Raw genomic sequence first — 22781 nt, 5'->3', positions numbered from 1 at the left:
TGGGCGAGAGACAGGGGAAGGGTCACCTCCTAGCTAATCCCTGACCTCTTTCCCTGCACTGCTCAGCCCACATGTAGACCTTAAAAGTAGGTGTGATGTGTCCCCGTCCCCATAATGTGTGTCCCCTAACTTCCCTGAGATGGCGAAGAGAGGAAATAGGAGCAGCCTGCTCGCACAGAACCTGGATGGGAGAGATGACACAAAACAACCACACTTGAATAACACTTATCTTTCTGAGCTGGAACAGACAGACAACCTTCCTTCCTAGCCTTTAAGACCACAATGATTAGTATTATCCACTCAGGGCATTGGGCTGGTGTGCTATTTAAACTAATGACCCCACCCAGTGCACCTGATGAGAGGCGGATCCAGCACGGCTCCAAAACAAACACTAAACTCGTGCTGCTATCCTCTGCACATCGTCAGAGTGGGGCATGACAGTGGCCCCCCTTCTACGGGTGACCTCCGAACACCCCGGACCTAGGGTTGGACGATATCAAAAATATTCAGATGATAACGATATTAAAAAATTTATCGCGATAACGATATATATCGCGATAAATACCGTTAAAAGAAAAAAACACAAGGAGACGTTATACTGTATGGGGGGCCACAAGGAGACGTTATATTGTATGGGGGGCCACAAGGAGATGTTATACTGTATGGGGGGCCACAAGGAGACGTTACACTGTATGGGGGCCACAAGGAGGCGTTACACTGTAAGGGTGGGCCACTAGGAGGCGTTACACTGTAAGGGTGGGCCACTAGGAGGTGTTACACTGTATGGGGGGCCACAAGGAGACGTTACACTGTATGGGGGGCCACTAGGAGACGTTAAACTGTATGGGGGGCCACTAGGAGACGTTACACTGTATGGGGCCAGCCACAAGGAGGCGTTACACTGTATGGGGCCAGCCACAAGGAGGCGTTACACTGTATGGGGGGCCACAAGGAGACGTTAAACTGTATGGGGGCCACAAGGAGACGTTACACTGTATGGGGGGGGGGCCACAAGGAGGTGTTACACTGTATGGGGGGCCACAAGGAGGCGTTACACTGTATAGGGGTCCACAAGGAGACATTACACTGTATGGGGGGGCCACAAGGAGCGTTATAATAAGGTTTTATGGCCACAGGCCACCATACATGCAGTAATACTTTGCGATATACCTTTACCGCCTCGCTTGTGTGCTCCGATTCTGACATCAGATGCCGGTGGGCAGAGATTTGAATATGGGAGCAAGGAGTAGGGAGAGCCGGGGTGGCCGCTGAGGGAAGTAGTAAGTTTATAATTTCGTCATCAGAGCACACACTAGTGAGACAGCCGCAGGAAAAGTCTCTCCAGAGACACCAGTACTCACACAGGGGATCGCCACATATCCAATAGAGCCGGCACTGGTGGGTGACGACGGTGATGTCAGATGATGGGTGGAGACTTGACTAAGGGAGGCGGAGCAAGAAGGAGCCAGACCAGGAGCGAGAGGAAGTAATGTTACTCAGCGCTATGCAAGGTGCAGGGGTGGGCGGAAGCACGTTTAGAAGCAGTCAGTGCAAAATACTGTGGTATTTAGGAAACGGCAATATCGCCATATTGCCGTTTTTTTAATACCTCGGTATATCGTGATACCGATATATGACCCCCTACCCGGACCAACCGTATCCGGATGGGACCTATGAAAAGCCCTCACCAGTCAGCTGGCGTTGACATCCAACGCCGGAACCCACATCCTCTCCTCAGGACCGTATCCCCTCCAGTGGAAGTCTGCGGAAGATCCAGCCAAAACGCCACAGGATTGATCACCGCAGAAATTTTATACGGACCAATAAATCTTGGACCCAGTTTCCAAGATGGCACTCTCAATTTGATATTCTTAGTGGACAACCACACCAGATCACCCACACACAGGTCTGGACCAGTCACACGTCTATTGTCAGCCATTCGTTTATACCTCTCACCCATCCCCTCCAAATTCCCTTGAATCCTTTGCCAGATGGAGGATAAGGCAGAAGAGGATCTCTCCTCCTCTAACATCCCAGAGGAACTAGACCCAGAAAAGGTACCAAACTGAGGATGGAAACTGTATGCGCCAAAAACTGGCGACTTACCCGTGGACTCCTGCCTACGGTTATTCAACGGAAATTCTGCTAAGGACAAGAATGAGGACCAGTCCTCCTGATTCTCAGCCACAAAGCACCTCAAGTAGGTCTCCAGGTTTTGATTAGTACGCACCGTCTGACCATTCGACTGCGGATAAAAGGCCGAAGAGAATGAAAGTTGAATGGCAAGCCGAGAGCAGAACGCCCTCCAAAACCTGGAGACAAACTGCGTGCCCCTATCAGAGACCACATCCAAAGGAATACCATGCAATTTCAAATATTATCCACAAAAATCTGCGCAAGAGTCTTAGCGTTAGGCAGAGTCGTTAGTGGTATAAAGTGAGCCATTTTACTGAAACGGTCAACTACCACCAAAATCACTGTTCTCCAGGAGGAACTCGGCAGATCCGTAATAAAGTCCATAGACAAATGCGTCCAAGGACGAGACGGAATAGACAATGGAAGAAGTGAACCAGGCGGTCGAGTATGAGCAACCTTTGACCGAGCGCAGGTTTCATAAGCTGACACGTAATTCTCAATGCTCCTATGTAACCCTGGCCACCAGAACCTCCGGGATACTAGATCACAGGTGGACTTACCACCAGGATGTCCAGCGAGAACAGTATCATTAATAGCCGAAAAGGCCTGCAATGTCTCATCCGACCAGACAGAGACATCGGCGCCCTTCTTGGTCATATCAGCAAGAGGTTTTACTATGGTAGAATAATTCAAAATACATTTTCTATAATAATTTGTAAACCCCAGGAACCGCATCAAAGCTTCCGGATTCTCTGGTCGGTCCCAGTCCAGAACCGTCCGGACCTTTTCGGGGTCCATACGAAAACCAGAATCAGAAAGCATGTATCCCAAGAACTGAAGCTCTTGCACCGCAAACAAACATTTCTCCAATTTGGCATATAACTTATTCTCCTGCAGGATCGTCAAAACCTGTCTCACATGATCCTGATGGGTCTTCAGATCAGGAGAATAAATTAAAATGTCATCCAAGTAAACTACTACGAACCTCCCCACCAAGTGATGAAAAATGTCATTGACGAATCGCTGAAATACTGCTGGTGCGTTCGTCAACCCAAAAGGTATGACCAGGTTCTCAAAATGACCCTTGTGCGTATTGAAGGCCGTTTTCCACTCATCCCCCTCCTTGATTCTGATCAGATTGTAGGCCCCTCTCAAATCCAACTTGGAGAACACCTTGGCTTCAACAATCTGATCAAAAAGATCAGAGATCAAAGGCAGAGGATATGGATCCCGGACTGTAACACGGTCCAATTCCGGGAAATCCAAACACGGTCTCAGTGATCCATCCTTTTTCTTACCCAAAGGACAAAACTACTGCCACTGGAGACTTAGATGGTCTAATATGACCAATTGCTAAACTCTTGGCGACATATTTTCGCATTACTTCTCTTTCGGGTTGAGAGAGGTTGTAAAGCCGAGACTTTGGCAACTTAGCCCCTGGAATGAGATTAACAGGGCAATCGTACTCCCTGTGAGGGGGCAGCTCCTGAACACCACTCTCAGAAAACACATCCGCAAAATCCGAGAGATACTGAGGTAAAGCCGTAATGGACACACCATAGATAGATGTGCCAAGACAATTATCCGAACAAAACTCACTCCAACCAATGATTTGTTTTGCCTGCCAGTCTACAATTGGGTTATGTCTAGTCAACCATGGCAACCCCAAAGCTATAGGAGCTGGCAAATCCTTCATGACAAAACAAGAAATAATTTCAGCATGTGAATCACCCACCCTTAAGTGAATACCATGAACAATGTGAGTAAGGCTCCGTTGAGAAAAAGGGGAAGAATCAATTGCAAAAACACGAATCTTGTTCTCTAAAGTGCAAGTACTTAGTCCTAGGTTTTGAAGGAAAAGAAAGTCAATTAGGTTTACCCTAGCACCACAATCAAGGAATACATCAACAAACACATTTTTTGACTCTAGAGCCACTATAGCTGGAAGGAGAAAACGGGAACTGCAGGGAGCTTGCATACCTGTCTGCTCCACTACACCATTCATACTACCAAGTGTGAGGGAAGTTTTTTTTTCTTTTTTCTTTTTCTCTTCCACCTGTGGTTTAACATAAGGACAAGAAAAAATAAAATTACCCCTCTTTCCACAATAGTAACATAGATTGTGCACTTTTCTAAAGTCTCTACTATCAGAATGGCAAGATATCTGACCTAACTGCATGGGTTCCTCCCCTACCCCAGAGTTATAAGTAATATCACCCTGGGCAGCAGGTGAGACTAATCCACACGCAGGAGGGATCCCTTGCACGGAGGGACCCTTACACCTCTCTCTGATACGTCTATCCAACCGTATAGCCAAAGACATTCTCTAGAGTATCCAGGTACTCATGAAAAGCCAGGGCATCTTTCAACCTTTCAGATAACCCCTGACAAAACTGACTACATAACGCGGGGTCGTTCCACCCCGACTCAGTAGCCCATTTCCTAAACTCTATGCAGTAACCCTCTGCAGTATGTTTACCCTGTAGTAAGTTACGCAATTTCGATTCTGCCATCGAGACTCGATCTGGATCATCGTAAATCAATCCCAGGGCTTTGAAAAATTCCTCCACCGAGGGCCAGAGAACCGGGCGGCAGAGAAAAAGCCCAGGATTGCTGATCCCCTTTAAGCAGAGACATGATGATACCAACCCTCTGATTTTCATTACCTGACAAAAATGGACGCAGTCGAAAATATAATTTGCATGACTCTTTAAAGCAGAAAAAATCATCGGTACCCCCTGTAAATATCTCGCGAAGAGCGACTTTAGGCTCCCCACCAATTTGACCTGTACCTGATGCCAGAACCCTCTGACACTGTGTGACTGAACTACGCATAAACCATGCATGCAGTCAACCAGTGCATTAATTGACGCCATCACAAAACCGCAGAGTGATGGCAGTCACAGTATGGCGGATTAAAATACGGCGGGCGTGCACTCAGACTCGCAGATAACCCACCAAACAGGCTCTGGGCGAGAGACAGGGGAAGGGTCACCTCCTAGCTAATCGCTGACCTCTTTCCCTGCACTGCTCACCCCACATGCAGACCTTAAAGGTAGGTGTGATGTGTCCCCGTGCCTGGGCAGAGAAAACCCTAACTTCCCTGAGATGGTGAAGAGGGGAAATAGGAGCAGCCTGCTCGCACAGAACCTGGATGGGAGAGATGACACAAAACAACCAAACTTGAATAGCACTTATCTTTCTGAGCTGGAACAGACAGACAATCTTCCTTCCTAGCTTTCAAGACCACAATGATTAGTATAATCCGCTCAGGGCATTGGGCTGGTGTGCTATTTAAACTAATGACTCCACCCAGTGCACCTGATGAGAGGCGGATCCAGCACGGCTCAAAAACAAACACTAAACTCGTGCTGCTATCCTGGCCGACCTCCCCACATCGTCAGAGTGGGGCATGACACACTGGTGGTGCTGCCTTCGGAAGTGTGTCGACAGCACTGTTGTAATTCACCAGTTGTGTGAATATCCGAATAAGTGAATTACAAGGGGCCACCCATGGGATGGGGGCTGCACAGAGTAAGCATTCCTCTAATTAAAATAATACAATGTGTAAAGGGCAGTGAAGCAACCAAAGACTGTAGACAAATGTTAAAGAAATTAGGAGCAGATGTGAATGGAGCATTGGATGAATCAGTATGGCAGAAATGTCTTACTAATTTTAAGGGGAGGTTGGAGGACCATAACAAATATGACCAGGCTACAATGTGGCATGTTGTAGCCCATGGAATGTCTATGACTGCCCATAAGGCAAAAGACACTGACAAAGGGACTGTGTATGAAATATGGGATGTGATTAAATAGTCAAAAAAAGAATTAACCATCCCTCATGAAGTACGGTCTATTAGCCCCCATAACCCACAAAAATCTCTCTCTTCAACAGCACCACCTCCATATAATGTCCCTGAGGGGTGGATACGTCTTAAGTGTGGACAACAAAACCAAGACTCGAGAGAGAAATGCTCAGCCTGTGGGGGGCCTAAGCCACACTTCCATGTGGGCTTATGCCCACTGGTCAATAAGACCCTCCCCACAATCAGAGCTGGGAAAGTGGAAACGCATGATTATAATGTTTATCGGCCATGGACCAATAGTGAGTTGCTGGCCATGTGTAACAGTTTGCCAGACCCCCGTACTGTTCCCAGTACTTTCCTTCCTAAATTGGAAAGTATCCAGACCGCATATAAAGCCACTTGGCTGATTTGGAGAGTCTTATAGAGACTTATAGGAGGGGAAGTACTTAAGAATCAAATGTTGGCCAAGGCCCCTGGTATTGTCCACGCAGATAAAGTCACAGATCAGTCGGGCCAGGAGTTTATCATGGCCCTCAAACCCTGGGTGAAAGAGCAACAGGAAAATCAGACTGATACCTTTATGATGCAAACACAAGACTCTAAGCAGACTGTAGCTGACTACGCCACAGCTTTAGAACAGCTCTGGCTTGACTATGGGTAAGAGACAGGAGACAGTAAGGACATGAGACTACTAAAATATACATTCATGTCTGGATTAAAAGCACCCATATAGGATGCTGTAAAAAAGGCTCGCCCTGATTGGCGGACCTGCTGGTTCCCTGACCTGGTGGCCATATCAAAGGGAGCTGAGCTAGACTTAGAAAAATAAAAAGAAGCCAATAATGGCTAACCAACCAAACCAAAGGGTGGGTTCCAGAAAAGGTACGTAACTGGGATCAGGTAACATGTTGGAATTGTGGGAAAAAGGGACATTACTCAGTCAAATATCCCCAGAGAGGTCAGGCTACTGCCCAGACCTATCAATGAAGTGATGGCAATCCTGTGAGTTCCCTCAACATTAACTACCACCTTGACACATCCCCAGGTCCACAACTAATTATCACATCCACATGTGAGGACATCAGGAATTCAATTGACCTTTTGGTAGACAGAGGAGCAGCCCATACCCTAATACAAGAAAAATATATGCCTGAGGAGCTTAAAGCCTCAGATTACATCTATTGTCAAGGGGTTGAGGGAACATCTGTTAAACTCCAAATAACTAAGCCTGTTAAACTTAACATTCATGATGCTTTATCTATTTTCATGCATGTGTTGGTAAGTCCATGCAATTTACTTGAGACTGACGTGCTTAGTGCCATGAAAGCATCTGCAAATTTCTCTTCAGGAAAACCCCAAATCACAGCCCCTGTGCCTGAAGAGACTTTGTGTGCACTTATGTCCTTAATGACACTTAGTGCCTCCTCTACCTCTAAATTTAGACCCCCAGACTGGCTGGCTGAAGTCCCATCACAATTGTGGGCGACTTCTAAGACAGACATCGATAGACTACCAGTAACTCCGGTAGTCATGCAGCTTAAACCTGGCACTAAGCCACTATGTGTACGTCAGTACCCACTAAATTCTTCACAGGAAGATGCTATTGCCAATGATCTAAAAGATCTGTTGGGAAAATGGTTAATAATCCCTATAAAAAGCCCCTTCAATACTCCCCTATTTCTTGTGAAGAAGAGACAGACCGTGAAGGGTCATCCTCCAGTCTACCGTACGGTACATGATTTAAGGGCAGTAAATGGTGTAACTGTCATAAATATGCCACAAGTTCCCAATCCACACATGCTGTTAGACCAAGTACCTATAGATGCCACATCTTTTACTGTCATTGTTCTTGCAAATGCTTTCTTCTCTGTCCCTTTACATCAAGAATGCTGGCCCTATTTTGCTTTCATTTTCTGTCACAAGCAATATGCATGGGTCATTTTATCGCAAGGGGCTGCCAATTCTCCTGATATTTTCTCTACTGCTCTACATTCTGTGTTGCAGTCCTGGCAGCCGGCCTATCCGGACACTGTTCTTTTGCAATATATTGATGATCTCTTACTTTGTTGTCACAGTCCTGAACAGTGTAAAGAGGAAACTATATCTTTGCTTATTTTCCTTGCTGAAAATGGTTTCAAAGCCTCCAAAGAGAAGCTGCAACTTTGTAAATCTACTGTGACTTTCCTAGGTCACTGTATCTCTCCAGGAACTAAGCACCTTACACCTGAGAGCGTTAATGCTATTCAGCAACACATCCTGCCGGGAACTCCAAAGGCTCTGTGTGGCATTGTCAGTTACTGTTGCCCCTGGATTAAGGATTGCTCTAAGATGATGCAACCACTATACAACACCAGCATTGGGCGACCCCAATTGCAAACAAAATTTCACATTGTATTGTCATGAGCAAGGGCGATTTGCCTCAGGTGTACTGACACAAAAACACGGGGACCGTATGCGGCCCATTGCATACTATTCTACTAACCTAGATAGTATTGCTAGAGCACTACCAAGTTGTTTCAGAGCTGTTGCTGCAGCCCATGAATTAGTGCTGAAAACAGAAGACTTGGTACTACAACACCCTATTACATTACAAGTACCACATTCAGTTGCTGAACTACTACACACCACCAAGCTGAAACATTTGTCTCAAGCCAGAATCACAAAATATGAGATGATACTACTCAGTCCCCACATTACCTTACAGAGATGTACTGTTCTAAATCCAGCTACTTTGTTGCCAGTAGATTTAGAAGAGGAGGGAGGTAGGAGTAGTAGAAATGTCTGATCCAATTGCAAATCATAACTGTCATAAATTGATTATTGCTGAAACAAAAGGTTTACCAAATGTTACTGAAACACCATTAACTAACCCTGATGCTGAATATTTTGTAGATGGCTCCAGATGGTGGAATGATGAACAAGGATACTTTGTCACCAGGTATGCGGTAATCCAAGATGGTAAGGTAATTATACAAAAGCCACTCCCATCCTGTGCTTCTGCACAGGAGGCGGAATTTAGGGTACTCACTGATGCATGTACATTGGGTAAGGCACTGAGGATAAATTGTTACACAGATTTCAGGTATGCTTTCGGGGTAGCAGATGACTTTGGAGTTATCTGGAAAACTAGAGGATTTCTGACTTCATCGGGCAAACCAATTAAAAATTCAGATGCAGTACAGAGCATCATAGAGGCCCTAGATTAGCCCACAGAGGTAGCCATTATTAAAGTACCAGCCCACATGAACAAAGATGATCCGCAAGCAGTTGGAAATGCTTAAGCAGGCAAAGCAGCCAAACAAGCAGCTGGTCTGCCACTCCTGACAATGTCTTTGCCAACTACACCAGACTTATCGCTCTTGCAAGAACTCCAGGCTCAGATAACGCCTGAAGACAAAAAGGTATGGATGGAGGCAGGGGCCACAAAGGTAGGAGAGCTCTGGCAGCTAAATGGCAAAACATGTTTGCCTCAAAGTTTGTATCCAATGATGGCAAATTTGCACATGGCCCTACTCATTTGTCAAAAGGAGCTATGAGCGCACTAGTGTTAGAACATTGGATTGCCCCTGGAATTCAGACCCTCTTTGAAAAGTTTGTTCAGGGTTGTCTTACATATGCCAGGCATAACCTTGGGAGGTTTGTAAGACCCCCAAGAGACACACTCTCAAACCTTTGTGCCCATTTCAAAGAGTGCAGGTGGATTACATACAGCTACCCAAGGTGGGCACATATGAGTATGTCCTTGTAGCCATTGATGTATTCTCAGGATGGCCAGAAGCTTGGCCAGTAACTATGGCTATGGCCAAAAACATTGCTAAAAAAATATTGTCAGAAGTAGTCTGCAGCTATGGGAATCCAGAGATGATAGAGTCAGACAGGGGTACTCATTTCCCTAGGGGAGATAATGGGACACATATTGAAGACCCTAGGGATCACACAAGCGCTACATACTCCAAACAGCATGGAGACACTATAGCGGTGGTCCCAGATGGAATCACCCAGGTGGCACTGGTACGGCGTTTATCACTTTCTGTTCTGTATTAAGTAGCTCCAGGACCTAAGTGGGACTTCGGATGGCGGCGCATCTTTGGCAGGAAGGCAGTGTCCGTCCCAGGCCTCCCATTACTGAAATGTTCATGATTGTGACCAGAGGAGGAGAGAAGTGGGTCTTCCAGGCGATTCCAAGCCTACTCCAAGTGGCTACACTTCCAGGCCGCACCATATTGGTTAAGGGATATGCCATGATTGACATCACTGTCCAACCAATGGACAGCAACACCCAAGATGATGCCCACCTTTCTGATTCCACAACCGAGGACCACAGCTACGCATAAACTTTGAGGCTTATTGCTGATGCTCCTAGCGGTATGGCTGACCTACCGGCTCCTAGAGATTCCAACACAGGAGCAGAAGAGGTACAGTACCAGTGGCGTAGCTACAGGGGTCGCAGCGGTCGCAATTGCGACCGGGCCCCTGAGCCAGGGGGGCCCACGGCCCCCCCCCACCGCCTCCTATTCAAAATCCAGGCCAGGGCCCGCCCCGGGGGCAGTGTGCACGGCGCAGAGCAGGCTGTTGGCCGGGCAGCTCGCTCATGTGTCTGTCATGTCAGAGGCGCGGCCTTGAGTGAGGTCTGACTGAGGGAGGAGGAGCCGGAGGCGTGGTTTCCGCGCATCTCCGGCTCCCAGTCAGACACACTCAGAAGCAGGCGGCAGTGCGGAAGTGCGGTGGCTGGCCGCGAGGTGAGTTAACTGTCTAGTGGTGACACTGACAGTCCAGACTCCAGATAGTGTCTCTCTACTCTGAGTCCTGATCCACACGACCTTCAACCTGCAGCTTGTGCTCATTGTTGATGTTTTCAGTGCTCAGTGAAGCAGAAAATACCACATTGAGGCAAAAAAAAGCTAAATTGCTGCCCATAAAGCCAAGGACCAAAGCAGAGCTGATTCTGTCAACGCAGCAGAGCTTGGTGTTCTCATCTAAATGAACATCATGACAATGTAACCAGTGGCTTTATATAAGAGAGCAAACAAGCTACAGTATCATAAGAAGAAGACAATCTCAACTCTGCTACATCTGCTCTTCCTACTGAGTATAAACCGTAAACCGGCATAAACAAAGCAAACAAGTGCTGGTCCTTCCTGTCCTGGGATAGGGGGTGTAGTAGTGGGGACCGGCTTACGTGGCTTACTGTTTTCAGTATGCCACTGGCCTTAGAGGTGAGGACCCATTTTTGGTGACCAAATGCTACATTTTGCACCCATAAGGTACAATTTCTGGAAGGGTTAGAAAATGTGTCTGAAGGTGCTCATACCAAAGTGATGGTGGAAGTGAGGAGAAGGTGTCAGTGACTCAAACCTCGGCCAAGTCTGTAGCAGAGGATGTGTTGATAAGAGGCCTGTGGGGAGCATTAATATCATAGAGACTTGGGAGTGCGGCTTGTATCAGCACAATGACTACCATCACATGTAACAGGAACCTCAGAGTGCAGATCGCCACCTCTGATAGAGCGCACCAAATGGACTTAATGGATCTCTTCACCCTGAAAATTACCCGATGCTTTCCTCACAAGGGGTGACCCCATCCCTAAAAGCTTCTCTGGAAGAAATGCCTCTCCAAAGAGTTCAGCAATCTGCAAAGATCATCGATCCAGTACAAAAACTCAATAATTAAGAGAGAGAAGAGAGAGCGGCACAGAGGAATAATCTGACTAAAATGTCTTCTATCTTAAGTAGAAGCACAAGAAGCTAGAAGTGAATGTGTAATATATATATATATATATATATAAATAAATATATATATATATATGTTGGTAAGGCTGATTAGTCAGCCTGCATTTGTGGGAGGGGCGGAGGCTCTTCATATATGAGCCACACCCTCACTCACAGGTGTGTGTTTTCAGGTGCACAGCTGCTGCTGGGTGTCATTAGCACACTAGCTTCTCTGGTGGTAGGATTCTTTCTTTGCAGCATGGAGCCAGAATAGAGCTTGTTATTTTGCTCTCTGCTACCATAGCATGCACGCGCCATACTACGTAAGTAGGTTGGGCCGGGGCCGTCTCTCCAGGCCGGTCGGATCCGACTTTGCTGGCGAACGGGAGGCTTCGCCTCAGAATCCGCTACCTCAGGTTTGCTCGTTTGGGCCTAAATACTTCCATTTGCTTTTCATTTTTGGTTGTTGGTAATAAGAGTTGGTTCCTATAAATCTTACAAGTTTCACTTTGCTTCGTTCGTCTCGTATGAAAAGTTTCTTTACAGCAATCCGTCTGAAGTAAGAGTTACCCGGCTGCACCTGACGTCATGTTTGGAGATCGGACGCAGCGTTTATTGTATAGGCCTTTTGCTGTAGCTGTTCCTTGCCATGTGTCTCCCCCCCTACCACCATCTTTAAACTTCATGTATTTCACTTTCGTAAGCCGTGTACCGGGGTGGGCTCCCCAGGATACAGCAGAGTCACAGACATGGAAGCAACACTGACACCAGCTTTATATGCAAGAATATAAACTTTACTTTGGAAACAGTATTAACACAAGTACAAACAGTATAAGTAATACCCCAGGCCCACAATCACCGTCCCTGTCCGAGGGACAGGCCTAGCCCGTTGGCGTACACAGCAGAGCCTACAAGTCGTACTGTGCCGCTATAGAGGACACACCTAACCGTTGGCAGACGCAGCAGAGCCTGCAAGTCAATTACTGCGCTGCAGTCCAGTACAGTAAGGCCTAACAAAGCTATAACCCTATCTAACTAGCTAATACAAGGCCTAGGCTAGTGTCTCGTTACTTTAGGTGCCAAACAGTGAAGTACAATTGGTAATCAGGTGTACTGACCTGCATCCGTTCTGGGCCCTAGGATGCCGCTTACCCAGGATGGCCACCAAGCTCTCAGCAACCGTGCGGCCTTGCTTGATGCTAAGGTTTTCTGTCAATACACTGGAACTGGTCTTCCTGGGACAACCTCTCTTTCAAAGTGCTGTATCCAGACTGGGGACAGTAGATACTCTCCTTCCTTTGAGTGTCCGTTCACTGCCGGACATCTGCAAGCCAGGATGGAATCGGATTCAGCCCCTCACAGCACAATCCTTCCACCATGTCAGATCATCACTTCCTGGTTCACCCAGAAGCATGCTGACTGTGCTGCAAAACAGCGGCCTCTAGTGCCCAAAATGCCAAATGACAGCTCCAGTACAATTTAAACATACATATACAGGCAGAGCTTATCCACAATCTCATACTTTCATGCTCCGCTGTTATCCTGAGCGGCATTTACACTCTCTGCTTTTATTTAATGTCTTATGCTGCATCCGCACGTCTTCACTGTACTGCACTTTTCTACTCTTGGTTCGTATTCACTCAGATTGGTCTCACATTCAAGCTGCGATCACCTGTTGGCTGTTACATCTCATTCCGTCCCCAGCCGACAGCCGGATCCGTATTACATGCCTGTTATTACATGTTGTATACTCTGCTTACAGCCATAGCTGCTACTGTTACTCCGTTTTCATGCTCTGGACGCACCACCCTGGTGTTCCCACCTTGCTCCACTCACAACCAGAGCTGCGGTAATACCAATTTTCATGCTCTGCTTATAACCAAAGTTGTGTTCACACTTCTACTGCTACACCAGGTCGTATACCCCACTCACCAAAGCCGCTTTCCATGTCTGCGGTCACATCAAGTTAATATTCCGTTCACATCCAAAGCTGCGTCCGACTGTCTGCTTTTCACATCTTGTCCTATACTCCTTTCACTACTAGAGCTGCGTCCACGTGTCTGCTTTCACATCACGTCAATACTCTGCTCGCTTTCAGGTTGTATTTACACGTCTGCTTTATACCATGTGCTACCCATACTCAGAGCTGCGCCTATACCATGTTTTTAGGTACCACTCACATCCAAAGCTGCATTCACCCATTTGTTGTTACATCATGTGTTGTACTCTGCTCCCACTCAAAGCTGCATTCTCCTGTTTATTGCTACATCATGGTTTTGCTCAATCTCACCGGGGCAGTCTGCACCCACCGCTCTGGTACCTCTCTCCTGACAAACATAACTGCGTTCTTTTCAGGCTTACGTTCCTTTCCTCGGTGGTCTGTCACATTCCATAGGCCTACTTTCTGTTTAATCCTGGTTCGTATTCACTCAGACTGGTCTCCTTTTACTTCTGGTTCATATTAACTCAGATTGGTCTCCTGCCCCAGTTCACCAAACAGCTCCTCAGCGGAGGTCAGTGGGCCGATAGGAGTACGTTTCCGGCTATGTTTTCACAAGCTGTTCATTTGTTTGTCACGATATGAGACTTCTCTTAGCGAACTTGCAATGCCTCAGGTATTTCATGTTTACGTTTATGGTTCGCGGTGGTTAGTGTTTTATGTACGCACGTGCTTCGGATTACTAATGTCTATATTTTTAACACCTGTCGGCAGTGATGTTCCTTAGGCCACCTTCTAGCCAATCCAATCATTCAAGTCGCTTCATATGCCATCAGGTCCGGCTTACGTTTTAATTACTTAATTTAATTGCTTCAGCCCCATGGCTTCAGGGGTCTGACCAATGGTTGTCTGTCCACCTGTGCAGCTATGCTTTTGAATGACTCATATCTTTACCTGCTTGCCAGCTTATGTTATTAATTTTAGTTAATGTCCGTTATTATCTCCATTTTCTGTCACGCTTCCCTTCGTCTTTTCAGGTCATGCAGTTGAACTATTGGGGTCACCTTCCACGTCGGTCAGGTCTCGTTCCTAACGATATTTCGCCTTGCATGTTATTCAGGCCACGTAGTTTATCTTGGGTATCGCCTGCCACATCGGTCAGGCTCATGGTTTAATTTACGTGCACCTTATTCATGTCACTTTTCATAGTTATAATTCTTAAAAAAAAAAAAAAAACTCGGCCCCATGGCTTCGGGGGCCCGACGACTGCTTCAGCCCCATGGCTTCGGGGGCCCGACGACTGCTTCGGCCCCATGGCTTCGGGGGGGCCGACGTCTGCTTCGACCCCTTGGCTTCGGGGGGGCCCGACGACTGTTTTCAGTCCTGCTGGGCTGATTGCCTGGTTGGTTGTCCATCTGTGCATCTAGGCTGTTTTGGCCCCTATGTATCGCATACATACCTGCTTCCCTAATTTCCTAATAATCCATGTTGATCCATGGCTTCGGGGGCCCGACGACTGCTTCGGCCCCATGGCTTCGGGGGCCCGACGACTGCTTCGGCCCCATGGCTTCGGGGGCCCGACGACTGCTTCGGCCCCATGGCTTCGGGGGCCCGACGACTGCTTCGGCCCCATGGCTTCGGGGGCCAGACGGCTGCTTCGGCCCCATGGCTTCGGGGGCCCGACGACTGCTTCGGCCCCATGGCTTCGGGGGCCCGACGACTGCTTCGGCCCCATGGCTTCGGGGGCCCGACGACTGCTTCGGCCCCATGGCTTCGGGGGCCCGACGACTGTTTTCAAACCTGCGGGGCTGATTGCCTGGTTGGTTGTCCATCTGTGCATCTAGGCTGTTTTGGCCCCTATGTATCGCACACATACCTGCTTCCCTAATTTCCTAATAATCCATGTTGATCGCTCCATGTTGATCCATGGCTTCGGGGGCCCCACGACCTGCTTCGGCCCCATGGCTTCGGGGGCCCCACGACCTGCTTCGGCCCCATGGCTTCGGGGGCCCCACGACCTGCTTCGGCCCCATGGCTTCGGGGGCCCCACGACCTGCTTCGGCCCCATGGCTTCGGGGGCCCCACGACCTGCTTCGGCCCCATGGCTTCGGGGGCCCCACGACCTGCTTCGGCCCCATGGCTTCGGGGGCCCCACGACCTGCTTCGGCCCCATGGCTTCGGGGGGCCGACGACTGCTTTGGCCCCATGGCTTCGGGGGCCCCACGACCTGCTTCGGTCCCATGGCTTCGGGGGGCCGACGACTGCTTTGGCCCCATGGCTTCGGGGGGCCGACGACTGCTTTGGCCCCATGGCTTCGGGGGGCCGACGACTGCTTTGGCCCCATGGCTTCGGGGGGCCGACGACTGCTTTGGCCCCATGGCTTCGGGGGGCAGACGTCTGCTTCGGCCCCTTGGCTTCGGGGCCCGACGACTGTTTTCAGTCCTGCTGGGCTGATTGCCTGGTTGGTTGTCCATCTGTGCATCTAGGCTGGCCCCTATGTATCGCATACATACCTGCTTCCCTAATTTCCTAATAATCCATGTTGATCGCTCCATGTTGATCCATGGCTTCGGGGGCCCGACGACTGCTTCGGCCCCATGGCTTCGGGGGCCCGACGACTGCTTCGGCCCCATGGCTTCGGGGGCCCGACGACTGCTTCGGCCCCATGGCTTCGGGGGCCCGACGACTGCTTCGGCCCCATGGCTTCGGGGGCCCGACGACTGCTTCGGCCCCATGGCTTCGGGGGCCCGACGACTGCTTCGGCCCCATGGCTTCGGGGGCCCGACGACTGCTTTGCTTCGGCCCCATGGCTTCGGGGGCCCGACGACTGCTTCGGCCCCATGGCTTCGGGGGCCCCACGACTGCTACGGCCCCATGGCTTCGGGGGCCCCACGACTGCTTTGGCCCCATGGCTTCTAGGCTGATTTGGCCCCCATGTATCGCTTACATACCTGCTTCCCTAATTTCCTAATAATCCATGTTGATCGCTCATTTTATGTTTTTACCGCAAACTGGTCCTGTTCGCCCTACAGCATTATTGTCATGTCTTACACAGATATTTCGTCTTTCTTTAATTGTTCATGCTTTCGTTCAGGTCCTGCCAGAGGAAGAACAAGTAGGGCAATTCGCTCTAGCATTTTAGTCTCTGATTGTAGTCGATCATATCTTGTCAACCAGGTCCCCACGCAAAGTCTTTGCCTTTTTACCACGACCAGGAATTCATTTTCGCCAGTAGCTTCATTGCATTGCATTCCCTCACTCATGGGAGGGCATAGACAGAATCTTGTATATTATGGCTTCATAGCTTCTTGCCGCACTAACCTCCGACTCCCTACAACCACGTTGAATCGGATTTTGGACAAGGTCCAGCATTTTCTCACGGTAGAAGATTCAGATAGTAGGTCGGTCTTCACGTCTCAAGCGTAAAAATAATTCTCAGGGGCGTACAGTAGAACAAAGCGCGGATAGCTGTTGTCTGGGTAACTATTCAAGGATTCTCTTCCTATCTACATGGTTCTTTTTGGCCCTCATTCCTGCATAGTCTAGGCTGTTAGGTTTTGGTCCCATGATCTCCTGACGCTAGGGCATTGCCAGTACTCGCACTAAAACCAAACTTTACAAGTTTCAGTTGGTTTTTATGATCCATTTCACAACGTATTCTCGGTCCTCCATTCCGCTTTGGTGCAGTATCCGCAATATTGAGCATCATGTCTCTGGCCTTGTCATCCACAAGATGGGTTGTAGGTTTCCTACTGGTCTTGCCTCACATACCCTGAATTTTCGCTCTAGATCCCGGATGCCTTGCAGTTGGCTTGGGGATTAGTTTGTACATGCCATTCAAATTCCTTTTCTACCCTACTTGGCTTGGTTTTTGCCCACTTATAGGCCTACCCACGATCATGGCTTAGGGCACACAACAAGCCATTTAGTCAGGTCAGCTAAGACACGCCTAGCTGGGTTAGGTTGTTCCTGTTTTCTCCCTAGGGTTCTTCGGATACCTCTTGGCCGTAGCCATGACCACAAGTTGGTAAGGCTGATTAGTCAGCCTGCATTTGTGGGAGGGGCGGAGGCTCTTCATATATGAGCCACACCCTCACTCACAGGTGTGTGTTTTCAGGTGCCCCACCCTCCCTCCCTTATCTTCTCATTTCCACAGGGTATGCCCACTTATAGGCCTACCCACGATCATGGCTTAGGGCACACAACAAGCCATTTAGTCAGGTCAGCTAAGACACGCCTAGCTGGGTTAGGTTGTTCCTGTTTTCTCCCTAGGGTTCTTCGGATACCTCTTGGCCGTAGCCATGACCACAAATATATATATATATATATACAGTGCTGCCCATAATTATTCATACCCCTGGCAAATTTAGACTTAGTTACTTTTATTTAACCAGCAAGTAATTTTTTGACAGGAAATGACATAGGTGTCTCCCAAGAGATAATAAGACGATATTGTCGTTGAGAATCCTCATGTATTGCTCTTTTTTCATGGTGCCGTTTACTGTAATTAGATTCCCTGGTCCATTGGCTGAAAAACACCCCCAAAGCATTAGGTTCCCACCACCATGTTTGACAGTGGGCAGGGGCGTAGATATAGGGGGTGCAGAGGTAGCAGTCGCTACCAGGCCCAGGAGCCTGAGGGGGCCCAATGACCCTTGTGCCACATAAGAAGACACTGGTATTATGGAAAGTGCATGCAGGTCAAGTTACACCTCTGGCTGCAGGGAAGGGGTCAGGTCAAGAATTTGGTACGAGGGGGGTTGGGGGTGCCGTTTCAATTTTTGCCTCCCTGGTCATAAAGCACTGAGGGAAGGGGGGCCCAAGCTAAAATCTTGCACCAGGGCCCATGAGACTTTAGCTACGCCCCTGTACAGTACATCAAGGTGTATCCATAACTATGGAGAATGATGCATGGGACAACAATGCTGCATCTACATCCACTTAGATAGTGTGTGCTTGTGTTCCTTGTGTGATTTAATAAAATGTATGAATGCTTAGGAAAAATGACAACTAGTCGACAGACCGGAATCGATGCTTGCATCGCATGGTCTATGCAGCTTATCTGTATACTCTGTGATATATGGGCTGTCTAAGGTGTCATTTGTTTGCTTAGGTAGGTTAATAGTTAGAACACACAAACAATACAATGGAGTCTTCAGATAAAACATCTACTAAGTGAAGAGAAGCATCAGCATCCTCAGAAATTGAAATAAGAGGAGGAAAATATTAAAGAAGTACCCAGCTTTCCTGTGACTCCATTTTACAGAGAGACTTTTGTGTTTAAATTTCACCTGAGAAGTGCTCGGGTTCTCAGGTGCTTGGGTAGAACACCTCGGGATGCTTGGGTGCTCTGTAGAGCACAATGGAAGTCAAGGGGAGAAACAGAGCTTTAAACAAGGCACCCCCTGCTCTGAAGAGTGGAGGGTGTCTGGTTCACAGGAAAAGGTCTGAAATTGATGGAAACACCACTGACATATTGGCGGCTGGGGACAGAGTAATACAGGACGGCCGCCTCCATTAGGCTGCGGAAAGCCTCAGTGTCCACAAGCCTAAATGGCAACATTTCCAGGGCCAGCAATTTGGAAAGGTGCGCATTTAGTGCTATGGTCTGTGGGTGGGTGGGTGGCTGAGTATTTGCACTTTCTTACAAAGGCCTGTGGTATAGACATCTGTATGCTGCGCAGTGGTGTGACCCGCAGACATTGATTGTGGACGCAGGTGCTCAGCCCACCTCTTAGGGTGCTTTGATGCCATGTGGCGGATCATGCTGCTGGCGGTGAGATTGCTAGTGTTCACCCCCCTGCTCATTTTGGTATGGCACAGGTTTCAAATGGCAATTCTTTTATCGCCCGCACTTTCCTCAAAAAAGCACCAGACTGCGGAATACCTACCCCTTGGCAAGGGAGATTGCCGCAAGGGGGTGCTCTAGGGAACAGTTGGGGGCCTGTTTGGTGTGACCCACCTTCTCCCTTTTGCCACCCACTGCCTCTTCCAGCCTGTAGCAGTGCTGGGGATCCTTCCCCCTCTGTACTGCTGTCCTCGCTCAGCTTGCCACCTTCTCAGTTTGGGTCAGTGATTTCATCGTCCACCATCTCCTCTTCCACTTCCACTTCCTCACTCTGGTTATCCTCCTGACTTGTTGACCTAACAACAACCTCAGTTATAGACAACTGTGTCTTATCCTCATCATCAACCTCTTGAGACACTAATTGCGGTTGACTTATTCGCAACTGTGTCTCATCATGATCATCCACCTTGTGAACCACTAATTTCCATTCCCCAACGTCATCTTCTTGTGACTGTGGATGCTCAAGAGTTTGGGAATCAGAGCACAATATCTTCTCATGTTCCTTTTCAAGCAGGCTTGTCGAGAGGCCCAAATCAAGGAATGGCGATAAAAAGAGCTCCTTGGAATATCCGAGCGTAGGATCACTTGTTAGCCAAGACTCTCCATGGTAGAAGGAAGGTGGATCAGGGTGAGGATTCTGTTGACCAGACTCTTGGCTACTGAGACTGGACTTTGTGGAAGACAGGTTGGTGCTTAACCGACTGGAAGCATTATCTGCTGCAATCCAACCGACCACCTGATCGCACTGGTGTGACTTCGAGAGTGGTGTCCTGCGCCGCTCTGCAAACTGGGACATGAATCTAGGTATCGTGGATGAGTGTGTTTCTTGTGCTCTGAAAGCAGGCACAGTTTCTCCGCGCCCAGGGCAGCGGCCTCTGCGTGCACCATCAGCAGTACGCCCACTTCCACGTCCCTTACTGCTCGCCTTCCGCATATTAAATGGTATAAATGCTTGCAATTATGTCACACGTACAGTAACACAGGTTTTGTAAGTGTATGTGCAAATGTCACAGATATTTTTAGGATGTGCACACGTTAAACAGGAGATGTAGCACAGATAATGTCGCTGTCTGCAGCGTCTATGAAAAAAGTACACTGAATGTCACAGATAATTTTAGGATGCGCAAAGGTTATACAGGAGGTATAGCGCAAGTAATTTCTCTGTCACCAGCGGCTAATGAAAAATTACACAAAATGAATGCCACTGATATTTAGGATGCGCAAACGTTATATAGGATGTATAGCGCAAGTAATGTCACTGTCACCTGCGGCCAAACAATTGCTATGGAGTGTCTTGTTTTAAATCTCCCCACGCTAGAGGAGCAACACATACTTGTGTCGCTCCACTGGTGCTGGGAGATTTTGTCAGGCCTGTTCTGGAGACTCTTTTTAAATCTCCCCACGCTAGAGGAGCGAAAAATACTTATGTTGCTCCACTGGCGCTGGTGGATTTTGTGAGGCCTGTTATGGAGACTCTTGTCAAATCTCCACTTGCGCTGGGAGATTTTGTCAGGCCTGTTATGGAGACTCTTGTCAAATCTCCCCACGCTAGAGGAGCGACACATACTTGTGTTGCTCCACTGGCGCTGGGAGATTTTGTCAGGCCTGTTATGGAGACTCTTGTCAAATCTCCCCACGCTAGAGGAGCGACACATACTTGTGTTGCTCCACTGGCGCTGGGAAATTTTGTGAGGCCTGTTATGGAGACTCATTTTCAATCTCCCCACGCTAGAGGAGCGACACATACTTGTGTTGCTCCCATGGTGCTGGGAGATTTTGTCAGGCCTGTTATGGAGACTATTGTTAAATCTCCCCACGCTAGAGGAGCAACACAGGCTTGTGTCGCTCCACTGACGATTGGAGATTTGTTGTTAAATTGTTGTTGTTGTGAGATGTTAAATTTTTGTAAACACTTAAAAACAAAAATATTAAAAAAATTTTTATTTTAAAATATAATTATTTTTAAATAGTATAAATATAAACTTTTTGAACAAAAAAAGGCAAAAAAATGCCCATATGTTGGCCCTGTGGGAGTAGAAGGTTGGGTGGTGGAGGGCCGAACAATGGTTGGTCCCCATTGGTCCTGTTCATGTGCCCCTGTAGACATATAAGTGTGTGTTGGGGCAAGTACGACAGAGGGAGTATGCAATCTGGAGGGGGGGGGGCAGGAGAAGGAGTTGAGCAAGCGTAGAGAGAGTGTTGAAACTGGTTGCAAGAAAGTAATGAGGAGGAGAAGGAGAAAAGTGTTGAGTAAAGTGCTTGGTGGATTGTAATGGGGATGGGGAGGCTGGGATGGGGGCTGAGGAGGTTGGGAAGGGGGTTGTTGAGGTTGTTATGGGGGATAGAGCATAGATGTGGATAGGGCATGGACGGGGGATAGGGCATGGACGGGGGATAGGATGTGGGGCGGTGCTGTACTTGCCACAAGACACTCTCCACCTGTCTTCGGGCCTCAAACAGCTGGTCGGGCCTAAATCGTTCCATCACGGGGAGCAACGATAACCAATTGTGATGCACCGGACCCAACTGCGATGTCAGCACCGCCCCCTCCTACAGGCATCACACTGTGTCCTCCAAAGCGGCAACTCGATTGGCGAATCCCATCAAGGACTTGTAAACCAGCCTTGTGAGATCCTCGTAGTCCTGACGGCTCCTACCGGTCCTCTGGCGACGCATCAATGCCTAAAAGAGTGGTGCATTGTTGAGTCGCCAGAGGGCACAGGTAGGAGAACATTGAGGTCCCGACCAGCTGTTGAAGTGGGACAAGAGGGACCAGCTCTTTGGGGATTTCACGAGGAGGTTCGGGCGCCCGAGTACTGCTTGGTGTGCTGTAAAGGAAACAAAAAATAAATTGTATTTGCAGCTACCACTTCTGCAGGAAGGCTATTCCATGCAACCACTACTCTCTCAGTAAAGTAATAATTCCTGTTATTACTTTTAAACCTTTGCCCCTAATTTAAGACTATGTCCTCTTGTAGCAGTTTTTCTTCTTTTAAATATTCTCTCCTCTTTTACCTTGTTGATTCTTTTATGTATTTAAAAGTTTTTATCATATCCCCTCTGTCTTGTCTTCCTTCCAAGCTATACATGTTAAGGTCCTTTAATCTTTCCTGGTAAGTTTTATCCTGCAATCCATGTACTGGTTTAGTAGCTCTTCTCTGAACTCTCTCCAAAGTATCAATATCCTTCTGGAGATATGGTCTCCAGTACTGCGCACAATACTCCAAATTAGGTCTCATTAGTGCTCTGTAGAGCGGCATGAGCACCTCCCTCTTTCTACTGGTAATGCCTCTCCCTATACACCCAAGCATTCTGCTAGCATTTCCTGCTCTATGACATTG

The sequence above is a fragment of the Bufo gargarizans genome, chromosome 8 (assembly GCF_014858855.1).
Source record: "Bufo gargarizans isolate SCDJY-AF-19 chromosome 8, ASM1485885v1, whole genome shotgun sequence".
NCBI lineage: Eukaryota > Metazoa > Chordata > Amphibia > Anura > Bufonidae > Bufo > Bufo gargarizans.
Note: the sequence above shows the minus strand (reverse complement) of the source record.